Below are 13,362 nucleotides of genomic sequence, written 5' to 3' on the forward strand. Positions count from 1 at the left end.
CGAGGACAGCCAAAGCCCACGTAATCCTCCTCAGACATGGTGGGCCCTCGGGGGAGATCATTAGCAAACATGCTTCATTTGAAAATCTATTTTAACATTTAAAAATTATTTGCACCATATTAGCTTTTGGCCCTAGCTTTTTATTCCTCAGCATATTTGTCAGGCTCCCCATGGGAGGGGAGTTGCGAGTGGTGGCAGCTGGGAAACTTTGAAGCAAATGGAAAATGAATGTGAACTGGTTCTGCCCTAGTGATGAACAGCAGCGCGGCTCCTGACACGCCCTCTTGCCCCACTTGATCTCACAAGCTGCTTTCCCAGCCAGGAGGCTGGGGTCTCCCCATTCCGCTTACACTCACATCCATGGCCAGTCCACCCAGGCTGATGGGCTTACATCAGCTCTTCCCTCACTGAGCTCTACCTCACTTGAGGTTCTCTTGACCATCAAGGTCACAGACGCAAATGCCCAGGAGGGCCGTACAGGTGTTCAGTGGGGCTTAGCGGAGCCCCCATGCCCAGCAAGACGAGGCAGCCCAGGCTCAGCAACAGCCTGGGTAGCCATGCTGGAAGGCAGGCTTACTTTTTCCAAGCCTTTTAATTCTTTAAAGGCAACTGGAAATCAATAAATTTTTAGTCAACTCTCTCAATTTTTAAATGGTGGCTTAAATATTTTAAAAACACTGTGTGGCCTAGTGAAACTGAACCTTCAGGCCAGGTTTGGCCATCAGGTTGCTAATTTGCCAATTCTGCTCTAGGTTTTATAGGAACATCATCAGAAAAAAAGGGGATGGCAGTCCATAGGTCCATAGTCAAATACATCTGGGAATGGTACATATTATACCCTTCTTAGATATTTGTATTAGTACCTTATGATCTTCTGGTGTTTAAAACACACACACAAATAAAATCTGTTTTTTGTTTGTTTGTTTGTTTAATTCAGTGTTCTCCAAGTTTATTTGACCATCGAATTCATTCTTTTTTTTCTAATAAATTTCTTTTTTTCTTCACTTTTTGGCTGTGTTGTTTTTTTCATTGCTGGGCGTGGGCTTTCTCTAGTTGCGGTGAGCAGGGGGCTACTCTTCTTTGCAGTGCACGGGCTTCTCATTGCTTTGGCTTCTGTTGTTGCGGAGCACAGGCTCTAGGCTTGCGGGCTTCAGTAGTTGTGGCTTGCAGACTCAGTAGCTGTGGCGCACAGGCTTAGTCGCTCCACGGCATGTGGGATCTTCCCGGACCAGGGCTCGAACCTGTGTCCCCTGCATTGGCAGGCAGATTCTTAACCACTGTGCCACTAGGGAAGTCCTACCATCGAATTCATTCTTACAAATCTTTTTCTGGCATTTTCTTACAACTCTGACTTCAGAGTTAGATAAAGCTATAAAATCCTCAATTGACTGTCAGTTAAATAGCTGTAAGAATTTGGGTCCCAAAAGGAAGATTATGAAAACAATTCAGTATAGAATGAAACAGAAAACAGAATAGTGGAGTTGAATCCACAAATGTAGCCAGCTGGGTGGGAAGGGCCCACCTCTGTGAGGTCTAGGATGACATAGTAGTTTCTTAGTGATTAAGGTTTTTTTTGTTTGTTTGTTTTTTGTTCTTTTGCCACACCACGTGGCTTGCAGGATCTCAGTTCCTAGACCAGGGATTAAACCAGGATCTCAGTTCCCCTACCAGGGATTGAACCTGGACCAGGCCAGGGCAGTGAAAGCCCGTAATCCTAACCACTAGGCTGCCAGGGAACTCCCTTCAATTAAGTATCTTTTAACCTTGGGAAGATTTAGCAGCAAAACCAGAAATGTTTAAGAGACTCAAATCCCATATTATTAATATTTTTGTTTTGATGAACCTGTATGAAACTGGTATTTTATATACTTGTAATGTGAAGAAAATTGGCATAATAAAGTAACAAAATAGTTTTGTGACTCTAATTTAAAATGAAGAATTGAATAATTGACTTTGGTGGTTTCATGTTGAAATTTTAGTTTATAAGTAGCATTGGAACATATTTAAGAGAACTTAAGGTTCACCCTGTTTGTATGCTTATAATTATATTTATAAGAATTATTAGTTATTTTTGCTAATCAAATATAGTACTAGGAAATGAAATAGAAATAGATTAAATTATAAAGGCAGTTTAAAATGCTAAAAAATGGTTTAATTAGGTTTTTAATAGGATAAACATTAATCTTTAAAAATGATTGTTAGATAAAATAATATGTCTGGAGTTTGTTTCAAAATAATGAGTGGAGAAAATGATGGGAATTTAAATGAAACAAGACTGACCCATGAATTGATCATTTTTGAAGCTGGGTGATGAGCACATGGAGGTTTATAACGTTCTTTGCACCATTTTTGTATCTGTATTAAATTTTTCTATAATGCAATTTTAAAATTTGTTAAAATCTACTAGATGAAAAAATATAATATTTGTAATTTTATAATGCTAGGTATTTTACAACAGACAACAGTGAAATGGATGAATAAGTGAATGAATGGATGAATGACATGACAACCCTGTAAGGTAAGGTACTGTCACTTCCTTTTCACAGATTAAAACGAAAAACAAAACTAAGGCCAACTGAAATTAAGAAAGTTGCCCTTAATGTCTTGACTGTTAGCTCCAAGAGCGTGGAGATTGTATATTTAAGTTAACCTTACAACATGTGAAACCAGGAATTTCAAACGCATGAGGAAGACAATGGGGTCAAGTTCCAGAAGCAACATGGCAGAAACTCAGGCCCTTCCCCATAAAGATGTGAATCTCAGTTATAATTCATTTCCAAAACACTGATCTTCCCAGCTCTTCTGAGGGAGCATGGTTGCCTCCATACAAATAAGGAATGGCATTAAGGTACAGAATGAAACCATGGGTTGAATCACAAGCAGGTGGCCCTAAGCAGAAAAACAAAATGTATTCTACATCTCCTCAGGAATAACTAATTTAGGAAATACAGTACAGGAACACTCATGCCTATTTGCAGCTCGTGGTTTATTTTTAAGGGATTAAAAATATTTGCAAGTCAAAGCAGACACTGCTCTTTTGCTGCCTTATAACTTTCTTCAACTCTAGTGTAGTGTGTTCACTAAGAAGGAGGAACAACGTTTGAGTGATGGCCATGGGGGTGTTAGAAAAAACATTTTTTTCTGTTTGAGCAGAACTCAAGAAAGTCTATCATGGCAGGAGGGCTGCAATGCTATGGTCATGGAGGAGGGCAGCATTTCAGAATAAAAGCTCTTACTTTCACCATCATAAAAAATTCATCATAAAAAATTCAAATTTCAAGCAAAATTTGAAACCTTTACTAAGATCCTCCCATCCATCGTAAGTGAGCCCTTTACATGCTATAAGAAACACATCTGAGGATTCTTAAATAGTTACCCAGCAGTGGAGGTAAGTGAGGGGTGCTGGTGGCAGGGGACAAGGGGATGAATTCCAAAGCATTTGAAGGGGAAAAAAAGCCCTCCTGAAGTCCAAGAGTCACATTGCCCTCTTCTGGACCTTTACAGTCTTCACACAAGTGAGATGATTAAAAATCCATAAGCCTGCATGAACCTGCTGAAATAGGATAGTAAAATTCCCTTTACCCCTCACAAACAATTTAGAAAGCCAGATTTGAAGGTTTCTAATAGAGGTATTAGAAGACAACCTAGGAAAGGAGAAAGGGCAAAGGGCATCAAAGGAGTAGGTGTTGACATGGGGGTGGGGCTGAACTCCGGACAGTCTGACTCACAATTTTATCTCCATTATTCCTCCCATATAACACCTACTACTAGATATCCTTTCTCAGGTGCCTACTATGTGCCAGGAACCAAATTTTTAAAATCCTTCTGACAACCCTTCCAGCCAGGCCTAGAATATCTGTGTCTCTAGTGGTTCCTGCTTAGTACCACAGTTTTGCCTTTTCCTCTCTAAGTTTTCCCCAACCTGTGAAGATGGCTCCTTTCCCATTTCCTTCTAGAAGCATACTTTAAGTACTCCTGACCACACTGCCACTATCCTGTGGCACCTGAGATCTGTATCCACAATCTGGTCCTTGACTTCACATTTCTTCCATTTCAGTTGTGTGAATCAAGCCCCCTCGCAGCTCTCCTCAAGAGCAGGGTCCACGTGCAGGGGTCATGTCCATTCCCCTAGATTCCCCATCACCTAGGACAGTGCTGCTCACACTGGGCTTGACGACTCGCATGATGACTTTATCTCCACCTGGTTTCTCTGTAGGGGAAATGGCTTGTACTTTGGGTAGTAATCTCTCATATTTACTCTAAAGTAGGAAAACAGAGCTTCTGATTTTCTTCTCCAGACTTGCTCTCACATATTGGTGAGTGGCAACACATCCTTCTAGTTGAAGCCGAAAACCTGGACTCCTCTTTTTATCTTATATTTCATGTTCAATCTGTCAGCAGACCTCATTGGCTCTATTTTCAAAATATATCCAGAACATAATCCCTTTATCTCATTATTACCCAAACCACAGGCATCCCAGTTTTACCACTGAGTCCAAGCCACCATCAGTTTTTGATTGGATTATAGTTACAGTCTCTGCAGCTGGTCTCAGAGCTTCTGTTTTATCTGGCACCCACCAGCCAGGTAAGATAGAAGCTCTGAGACCACCTCAGACATCGTCTGTTTCAAACAGAGCATCCAGGAAGATCCTTCTAAAAGACGTCAGATCATGTCACTTCTCTACTCAAAACCCTTGGATGGCTTCCCTTCTCACTCAGCGTAAAAGCTAAGACCCTTAAAATGGCCTTCAAGTCTCTGCCCAATGTGGTCCCCTTCTTCTTTGATGTTATCTCTTCCAATCTCCACCTCACTCAGTCCACCCAGCCACACTGGTCTCCTCACTCTTACTGGAGGGCACCAGGCCTACTCCTCTGCAAGTTCCTACTGATCCCTTAAGGATCATTTTAGGTGTTACCTCTTTCAGGTAGCTTGTGTACCTACACACCTAAACCAGGTGGAGTTCTCTTTTGTATTTCCAACATCTGTGGCTAGCACTGTGATTTTCTCCACCTCTTTGTATTATTATGACTTCTATGTTGACTGTCTCTCTCATAAATCAGATTGTAAGCTCCTTCAGGGTAGTGATCATATTTGACTTTTATGGACTATATTCATAAGAGCTACAGTAATTGAGACAGTGTGTAGGGATAGACCAAAAAGTCAAAAGAGAGTCCAGGAATTGACCCATATATACGGTCAATTGATTTTCCACCAACGTGCCAAGCCAATTCAGTGGGGAAAGGCAAGTCTTTTTTAACAAATGGTGCTGGATCTACTGGATGTCTGTGTAAATAAAAGTTGAACCTTGACCTTTATCCCACACCATGCTCAGAAATTAATCTGAGATATGTCATTGACTTAAACATAAAACCTAACACCATAAAGCTTCTAGAAGGATATCTCCAGGACTTTGAAGTAGGGCAAGTTTTTTGGATTGGATACAAAAAACACAAACAGTAAGAGGGAAAAAAAAATTTGATAAGTTTGACTTCATCAGCATTTAAAATTTACGGGTATCAAAAGATACCATTAAGAAAACCAGCAGGGCCTCCCTGGTGGCGCAGTGGTTGAGAGTCCGCCTGCCGATGCAGGGGATACGGGTTCGTGCCCCGGTCTGGGAGGATCCCATATGCCGCGGAGCGGCTGGGCCCGTGAGCCATGGCCGCTGAGCCTGCGCGTCCGGAGCCTGTGCTCCGCAACGGGAGAGGCCACAACAGTGAGAGGCCCGCGTACCGAAAAAAAAAAAAAAAAAAAAAGAAAACCAGCAGACAGATCACAGACTAGATTATATATCCAGGACTCTAAACAGTATTTGGCACCCAATAAGAGCTCAATTAAATATTTGTTGAGCAAATGTATAAAAGACCTGGCTCTTTTCCACCAGAATACATGGATATTCTAGTGGGTACAGCCAGCTGAGGTGTCAATATCCTACGACTATTGAGTGGGCAGTGCTAGTTAGAGGGGAAATCTATCTTATAGGAGGAAGAAAAGTTATCAAGATTCACTAGTAGAACTGAAACGTGTCATCAGCAAATTTAGGAGAATGTGTACAGGGCACCAGGACCTGTAGAAAATCAGACAAAATAAGGTGTGAATAACAGTAGAACACTCACATAAGGAAATCAGCTAAAAACAGAGGAAGAATTTCACCAAACGGAGCAGAAGGCATATGCCTCATTCTTAGTTGCCTAGGTAATGCTAATGATTTTATAATGAGAAACACAGATGCTGTAACTAGCAAATAAAGCTGAAGCTACAAGTGATCTACCGTAAATCTTAAGAGGATTGAGAGTTCTATCACAGGCAAACGGTGAGGTCAGGAAGGGAAAATTTTTAGTTAGGCAAAAAAGGGCAAAATTGACCCTGCACACTTGAGACTGCTTCTGGACATGGCATAGACCCAGGCTGACTGTACATTCTGGTTTGCCTAATAGTGTCCATGCGTTTCCCAATGAAATTAATATTACCTCCTTTTTTTATTCTCAAAAGTGTCATTGTTTGGATGATATATAATGTGATCATTTTACTTAAATGTGTTATTTCTTCCTCTTACTTTGGATAGTTAATGAGGATAAATAATTGTGTAGCTGCATATCCACTGTGTTATTTGTTTTACCTGATAGCATCCCTCCCTGGAAGGCACCTCAGGCCATATAAGAGCGAGTGCTCACTTTCCTGACAACCAGTGTTAAGACTGTGTTGACAAATGTATAACCTGATGTTTAGATTGCTTCCCTGCTCCTTGCTGTAACCAGGTGAGCTCGGCAGTAGAAGTCTTCAGTGTAATTATTTTGAATTAACATAGCTCTAGTCTACTCCTAAAACCACGAATTATATCAATTCTTTCTTTTAAAGACATGGAAACCAAGGCATGAAATGATCTGGTTAAATGACTTGTCTGGGATCATTCAGGGTGAAAAATCTAGATTAGACTCCTATTGATGATAAATGTTATTTTCAGCTCACCATCACCACCATCATTCATTCAGTTAGCAAACATTTATTAAACACCTATTATGTGCCAAAAACCCCCTCTCCACATGATGAGTTTACTAAGGCTCCAACGACCTGGACATTCACTGTGCATGCATGACTTAAAATAGGGGATCTGCTGCTGAGATAAGCACACTGGGTACCAATGTTCGGTGTTTGAAGTGCGTTCTATGTTTCAACTGAGAAAACTGACTGGAAGGGACCCTGCAGTTCTACAGTAAGACAAATCTTAATTGTACAAGTGAACTTTAAGGGTCCAAGCAATGCAAGTGGGTTATGGAACACTTATGGAGAATGGGGGGGGGAGGGGCGGTCCTTGCATTCAGCGATGGAAATAAACATCCAACCTTTCTACTGTATCTTTCTAATCTAAAGATTTTTTTTTTAAACCTTAAAAAAGAATCTTTCATGATGCTGCTCTTTTACATGATACAACCAGCTAGGAACAGTCATTAATCAGTGTTTTGAATGGCTCATACATTTACATTAGAAACATCACCTTTGGTGTCTTTGATTCCTGAGTCCATTGATCTGCCATAGCTTTGAAATCTCAGGCAGGAATTCATTCAGATCAACCTAATTTGAAAGGAAAGCAACTGCTCTCCTGCCCTCTGAATTATCCATCCAGGGGGCTTCTCTCTGTTCTGGTAACCTCTGGAGTAAAGCCGGTTTTTCAGAGGTAGAAAACAGCTCTTTACCACAGTAACCACATAACAAAATGAAATAAATATATATAAGAAGAGAGTTGTTGTTTCTCATTCGCTCAAGCTGTAAAATAAATAAATACATATATACATAATTGGCTGCTACTAAGGAGAAGCCTAGAGAGATATGTAGTATGGAAAATGGGAAGTCTAAAATTTTATTGAAATTTACTGATAATCTCAACTATTCTAGTCTTTGTTTAATAACAATTATTATATCGATAATAATAGCTAGTTCTTACATAATATAATACATACGATGGGGTGGGCACTATTCTAGGTGCTTTATGTGTATTAACCATTGAATCCTTACATGAATTCTCGGTTTTACAGAAACGGAGGCCAGGCGACTCCACCCATCCAGGATTCAAGCCCAGGCAGGGAGGCTCCAGTCTCAGGGCTCATCTTCACCACCACAGCGGGGTATATAGTTATTTCCAGAATGTTTTTACAATACAGTAATTTTTTATGTCTAGGCTTTAATAATTGGCATAAGGAAAGCTGAACACTTTGTTCTATGCGAGCTTTCAACAGATGTTGTGGGTGAATGAATGAGTATACAACTGTAGAAGATCACAGGTTTTCTCTCAGTTGCCTCCGCCAATCACTAATAACTTTCTTCTTCCCCTTCTCACTGCCCAGCCTCCACCCTACCAGCTTCGTTAATGATACATTTATTCTGTCTTCCCTCTGCTCAGTCTTAACCAATAGGCTTGCACTTCTCGTCCTTCAGTAATTGGACATCCAGCTTAGGACCCACAAAGGGAGCAGGTGGTCCAGGCAGTCCAGTGGGGATGTGGGACACAAGGTGAGACCCCAGGAGAAGCACCAGTTTAGAGCCAGAGGCACTGAGAAGAGACAGAGATTGTATTCATTTGGGGAACACAGGGACTTCTTCTTTTTTAAAAAAAAATATTTTATTTATTTGGCTGCACCAGGTCTTAGGTGCGGCAGGCGGGATCTTAGTTGCGGCAAACAGGACCTAGTTCCCTGACCAGGGATCGAACCTGGGCCCCCTGCATTCGGAGCACAGAGTCTTAACCACTGGACCACCAGGGAAGTCCCAACACAGGGACTTCTAAGACTGAAACTCTTTTGTCTCATCCTCCAAGATCTGCACCAGCCATAGGATGCATCATTCATTCATTCAACATTTATTGAGCATCTGCTATATGCCAACACCATGTTAAGCCTCAGACACATATGGCACTGAATGAGAAAGACACTCTCACTTCTTCTCACTATGATTATTACCTCTCCCCCAATACACACAACTCACGCAACCTTATTCTCTTAATCTTAATCTCTTCGTTACTCATCTCTACATCTTATTGGGACTGTCTCTCTCTGGGACTTCATTGATTGTCTGTATGGAGATCATTATTCATTCATTTATATATTAAATGAGCATCTACTATGTGACAAACACTGTTCTAGGTGCAGGGGATATGATAATGAAGCAAAGTAGAGAGGATTTCTTCACTCAAGGGGTTTGTAATAATCCTCAAATCTATCTACACTTGCTATCCTTTCTTCTCTCAGCTTCTTTAAAAGACATTAAATCATATAAATGAATAATTATAACAATATGTTGTTTTATTTTTAACATATAAAGGTACAATAGTTATAACAATAATAGTACAACAAAGAGGAGGAGGGAACGGAGCTATAAAGGAGTAAAGTTTCTTGATTTCACTAAAATTGAGTTAGTATAAATTTAAACTAGGTTCTGGGAGTTCCCTGGTAGTCTAGTGTTAAGATTTGTATCGAGAATCCATAAATAAAATAACTCAATTAAAAATAAAAAGATAAAACAAAAAATAACTCAAATAAAAGGACAAATAACCCAATTAAAAATGGGCAAAGGGGACTTCCCTGGTGGTGCAGTGGTTAAGATTCCGCCTGCCAATGGAGGGGACACGGGTTCGAGTCCTGGTCCGGGAAGATCCCACATGCCGCGGAGCAACTAAGCCCGTGCGCCACAACTACTGAGCCTGCGTGCCACAACTACTGAAGCCCGTGTGCCTAGAGCCCGTGCTCCACAACAAGAGAAGCCAGCGAGATGAGAAGCCCGTGCGCCGCAACGAAGAGTAGCCCCTGCTTGCCGCAACTAGAGAAAGCCTGGGCGAAGCAACGAAGTCACAACGCAGCCAAAAGTAAGTAAGTAAGTAAATAAATAAATAAATAAATAAAATACAAATGGGCAAAGGATCTAAATAGACATTTCTCCAAAGAAGATATACAGATGGCCAGTAAAAACATATAAAGATGCTCAACGTCGTGAGCCATCAGGGAAGGCAAAACCACAATGAGATACCACTTCACACCCACTAGGATGGCTAGAATAAAAAAGACAGGTAATAACAAGTGATAGAGAGGATGTGGAGGAACTGGAAACTTCATACACTGCTGGTGGGAATGTGAAATGGTGCAGCGCCTTGAAAAACAATCTGTCAGTTTTTAAAACAGTTGAATATAGTTATCTCATAAACTAGCAATTCCTCTCCTAGGTATATACCTTAGAGAAATCAAAACATGTCCACACAAAAACTTATATACAAATGTTCATAGCAGCATAATTCATAATAGCTAAAAAGTAGAAGCAACCCAAATATCCATCAACTGATGAATGGATAAATAAAATGTGGTATATCCATACAGTGGATATTATTCATCAATAAAAAGAAATGAAGTACTGACATATGTACAGCAAGGACAAATCTTGAAAACATTCTGCTAGGTGAAAGAAGCAGTCATAAAGGACCGTATATTGTATGATCTCACTTACATGAAGTGTTCAGAACAGGCAAATCTATAGCAACAGAAAGTAGATTAGTGGTTGGCTAGGGCTTAGAGGGAGGAGTTGGGGATACTGGCTAAGCAGAGCAACATTCCTTTTTAGGGTAATGAAAATATTCTAAAACTGACTGTGGTGATGTAAATATGCACAGCTCTGTGAATATACTAAATGTCATCGAATTGTATACTTTAAATGAGTCAATTGTATGGTATTTGAATTACATCTTAATAAAGCTGTTAAAATACATTTGAAACAATTAAGGGAATTAAAATGTTACACTAGAAAATATTCACTTAATGTAAACTATCCAGCCAGCTGCCTTCAAATCTTTTTCCTACTACCTTGACCATATTTTTGGATTAAATACAACCTTCTGATTCCAGACCGTTCATGTTCCTTTCTGCCATTCACATTTCTGCGCACATCTTCCATCCCAGCTCACTTTCTGTTTTTTGGCTGCGCCACAGGGCGTGTGGGACCTTAGTTCCCGGACCTGGGATTGAACCTGCGCCCCCTGCAGTGGAAGAGTGCAGAGTCTTAACTACTGGGCCACCAGGGAAGTCCCTCCAGCTTGCATTCTTAACAGCTATCTATCTCCCCTTTCAGACTTTTATTTGGATCTTGCCTGCTGTTCTTTGCCTACACTGTCCAAAATGGCTAGAACAAAGAATTACAGGGCTTCCCTGGTGGCGCAGTGGTTGGGAGTCCGCCTGCTGATGCAAGGGACTCGGGTTCATGCCCTGGTCCGGGAAGATCCCACATGCCGCGGAGCAGCTGGGCCCGTGAGCCATGGCCACTGAGCCCGCGTGTTCGGAGCCTGTGCTCCGCGGCGGGAGAGGCCACAACAGTGAGGGGGCCTGTGTACCGCAAAAAAAAAAAAAAAAAAAAAAGAATTACAGAATGTTAGAAACGGAGGAGGCCTAGTGTTCCTTCCCTCCCAGCCCTTCACTTTAGGGCTTAGGAGACAAGGGCCAGAGAGATTACATGACTTGTCCCTAGTTCCCAAAATACTTCATCTTTGGCCCACCTCTTCCAAAAAGCCTTCATTCATTAAGTGAACACCTCCTTATCTTTCTACCCGACCTCTGACACCATTCTTTATTGTACTACTGAACTGTACCAAATGCATTGATCTCAAGATGTCATTCACATTTAAACACAAATTTTGCATCCCAGAGGGAAAAAAGCAGCCCTTTTATCTCCATGGCTACTATATCTGACGTCTCAGCTGCTGTAGCTTTTTCTTATTCTGTTCTCATGAACAATTTAAAATTCATAGAAGTATGGACACCAAGGGGGGAAAGCGGGGGTCGGGGGGTGGGGGTGGGATGAACTGGAAGGTTGGGATTGACATGTATACGCTAATATGTATAAAATAGATAACTAATAAGAACCTGCTGAATAAAAAAAATAAAATAAACCTTCAATAAAATAAAAGAAAATTCATAGGAGGCTGGCCAGGAGCAAACACAGGGAAAAACCCCTCATCCGGTTTCCATAAAGGACATTCCCTCAACTCACTTCACAGAAAACCATTCCTGAGGTCTTCAGTAAAGAGCAATTTAGCCCATAGAAAATACAGCATCTCCACATTTTTAAATGCTCTCAGGAAAGAAAATGGTAATAAAGGGTATTTACATGTCTTTATAGGTCAATACCCGTAGGTATACCAGGATCAAAGATTATTTGTTTTTTTAAATCAAATAAATATTCATCTTGATGAGAAACAGAATATCCTCTAGGGAGGCAGGAAATTCATAAATCATGTAGGTATAAGCAGTCATTCTGGATTTCACATGAAGAGAAAATACATTAATACCAAACTGGCCTTCCGTGTGAAGGGAGTAACATAGTAAATAATAATGTAAATCCATTAAAGAACATGAGTCATGAAGTCAAAGATCACACAGGCCTACCTGGCTTGGAAAAGCAAAATTCACTGCTCTCTAAAAGGAGAGGAAGGGCCCTCCTGTCTGGCTGCGCCTTTGCTGCTCCAAGAACTGCTGAGCACAGGCGTCTGCACAGAGGACCTTGGCGACTGAGGAAGAAAAAGGCAAATGTAATTAGAGGCGTTTTCTTCCCCAGAGCGGGAACAATCTGGGGCTGGTTGAAGAAGAAGTGATTACACAGTGTTGGCGAGGCAGTTTAAGGGGCACCCACCAGGGAGCCAGGAGGCTTCTGGAGCCAGTTCTGAGAATTACATACTGTTCCATGCTGCTTGCTAATTGACCCGGTATTTCAGGCTGAAAATATTTCCCCAAGGAGGTGAGTGAAAGTAGATAACAAGGATCTCATCTCATGGGGCAGCCCACGAACAGAGCATGAGCTCTAGAGACCAGGTATTATTATTATTCGAATGTATAAAACTGCAGAAAGATCACAGACTGAACAGGGAAAGATTCTGAATTATGCATCAAGAAGATTTCTGCTGTGATTCTCAGCCCACACTCCCCCTCCTCCCTGCCCTGTACCACTTTAGTTTGAATTTTATGAGTTACTTATCATTGTAAAGATAAGGGGATGTACGGATCTATGAAATGGGCACATCTCTGAGAGCTTCATGATAACAGTCACTTCATTTAAATGGCGATCTATGCACACATAAGGAAAGATATCTACAAAGTGCAGGAAAAGTTCTGGATGTGCAGTATCCGACTGTTGCCAAGGAGGAGGGAAATGAAATCGGGGAGGAGGTGGAGAATCAAGAAGCTCTTTCACATTTCACCCTGTGTACTTCAGTGTGCGCTTTTGTTATTGTTGTTACTTGGACTATTTATGATTATGACAGCGATTTTCTTGGCTTAAGGACTAAAAATATATGTTTACCTCCACCGATTTCTGGGGAACGTGGCCTCTCTCTG

General features: G+C 41.1%; 1 protein-coding gene across 1 annotated transcript in view; it reads right to left on the minus strand.

The window, feature by feature from the left end:
- Positions 1-12,478, minus strand: part of NIM1K (NIM1 serine/threonine protein kinase) — a gene marked incomplete at its 3' end in the record, with an annotated part of 46,638 nt that extends 34,160 nt beyond the window's left edge. The window contains exon 1 of the mRNA XM_082622364.1: positions 12,418-12,478. The remainder of the gene's footprint in view (positions 1-12,417) is intronic.
- Positions 12,479-13,362: the final 884 nt, after the last annotated feature.

This window comes from Mesoplodon mirus (genome assembly GCF_964341445.2).
Source record: "Mesoplodon mirus genome assembly, chromosome: 5".
In the NCBI taxonomy this organism is placed as follows: domain Eukaryota; kingdom Metazoa; phylum Chordata; class Mammalia; order Artiodactyla; family Ziphiidae; genus Mesoplodon; species Mesoplodon mirus.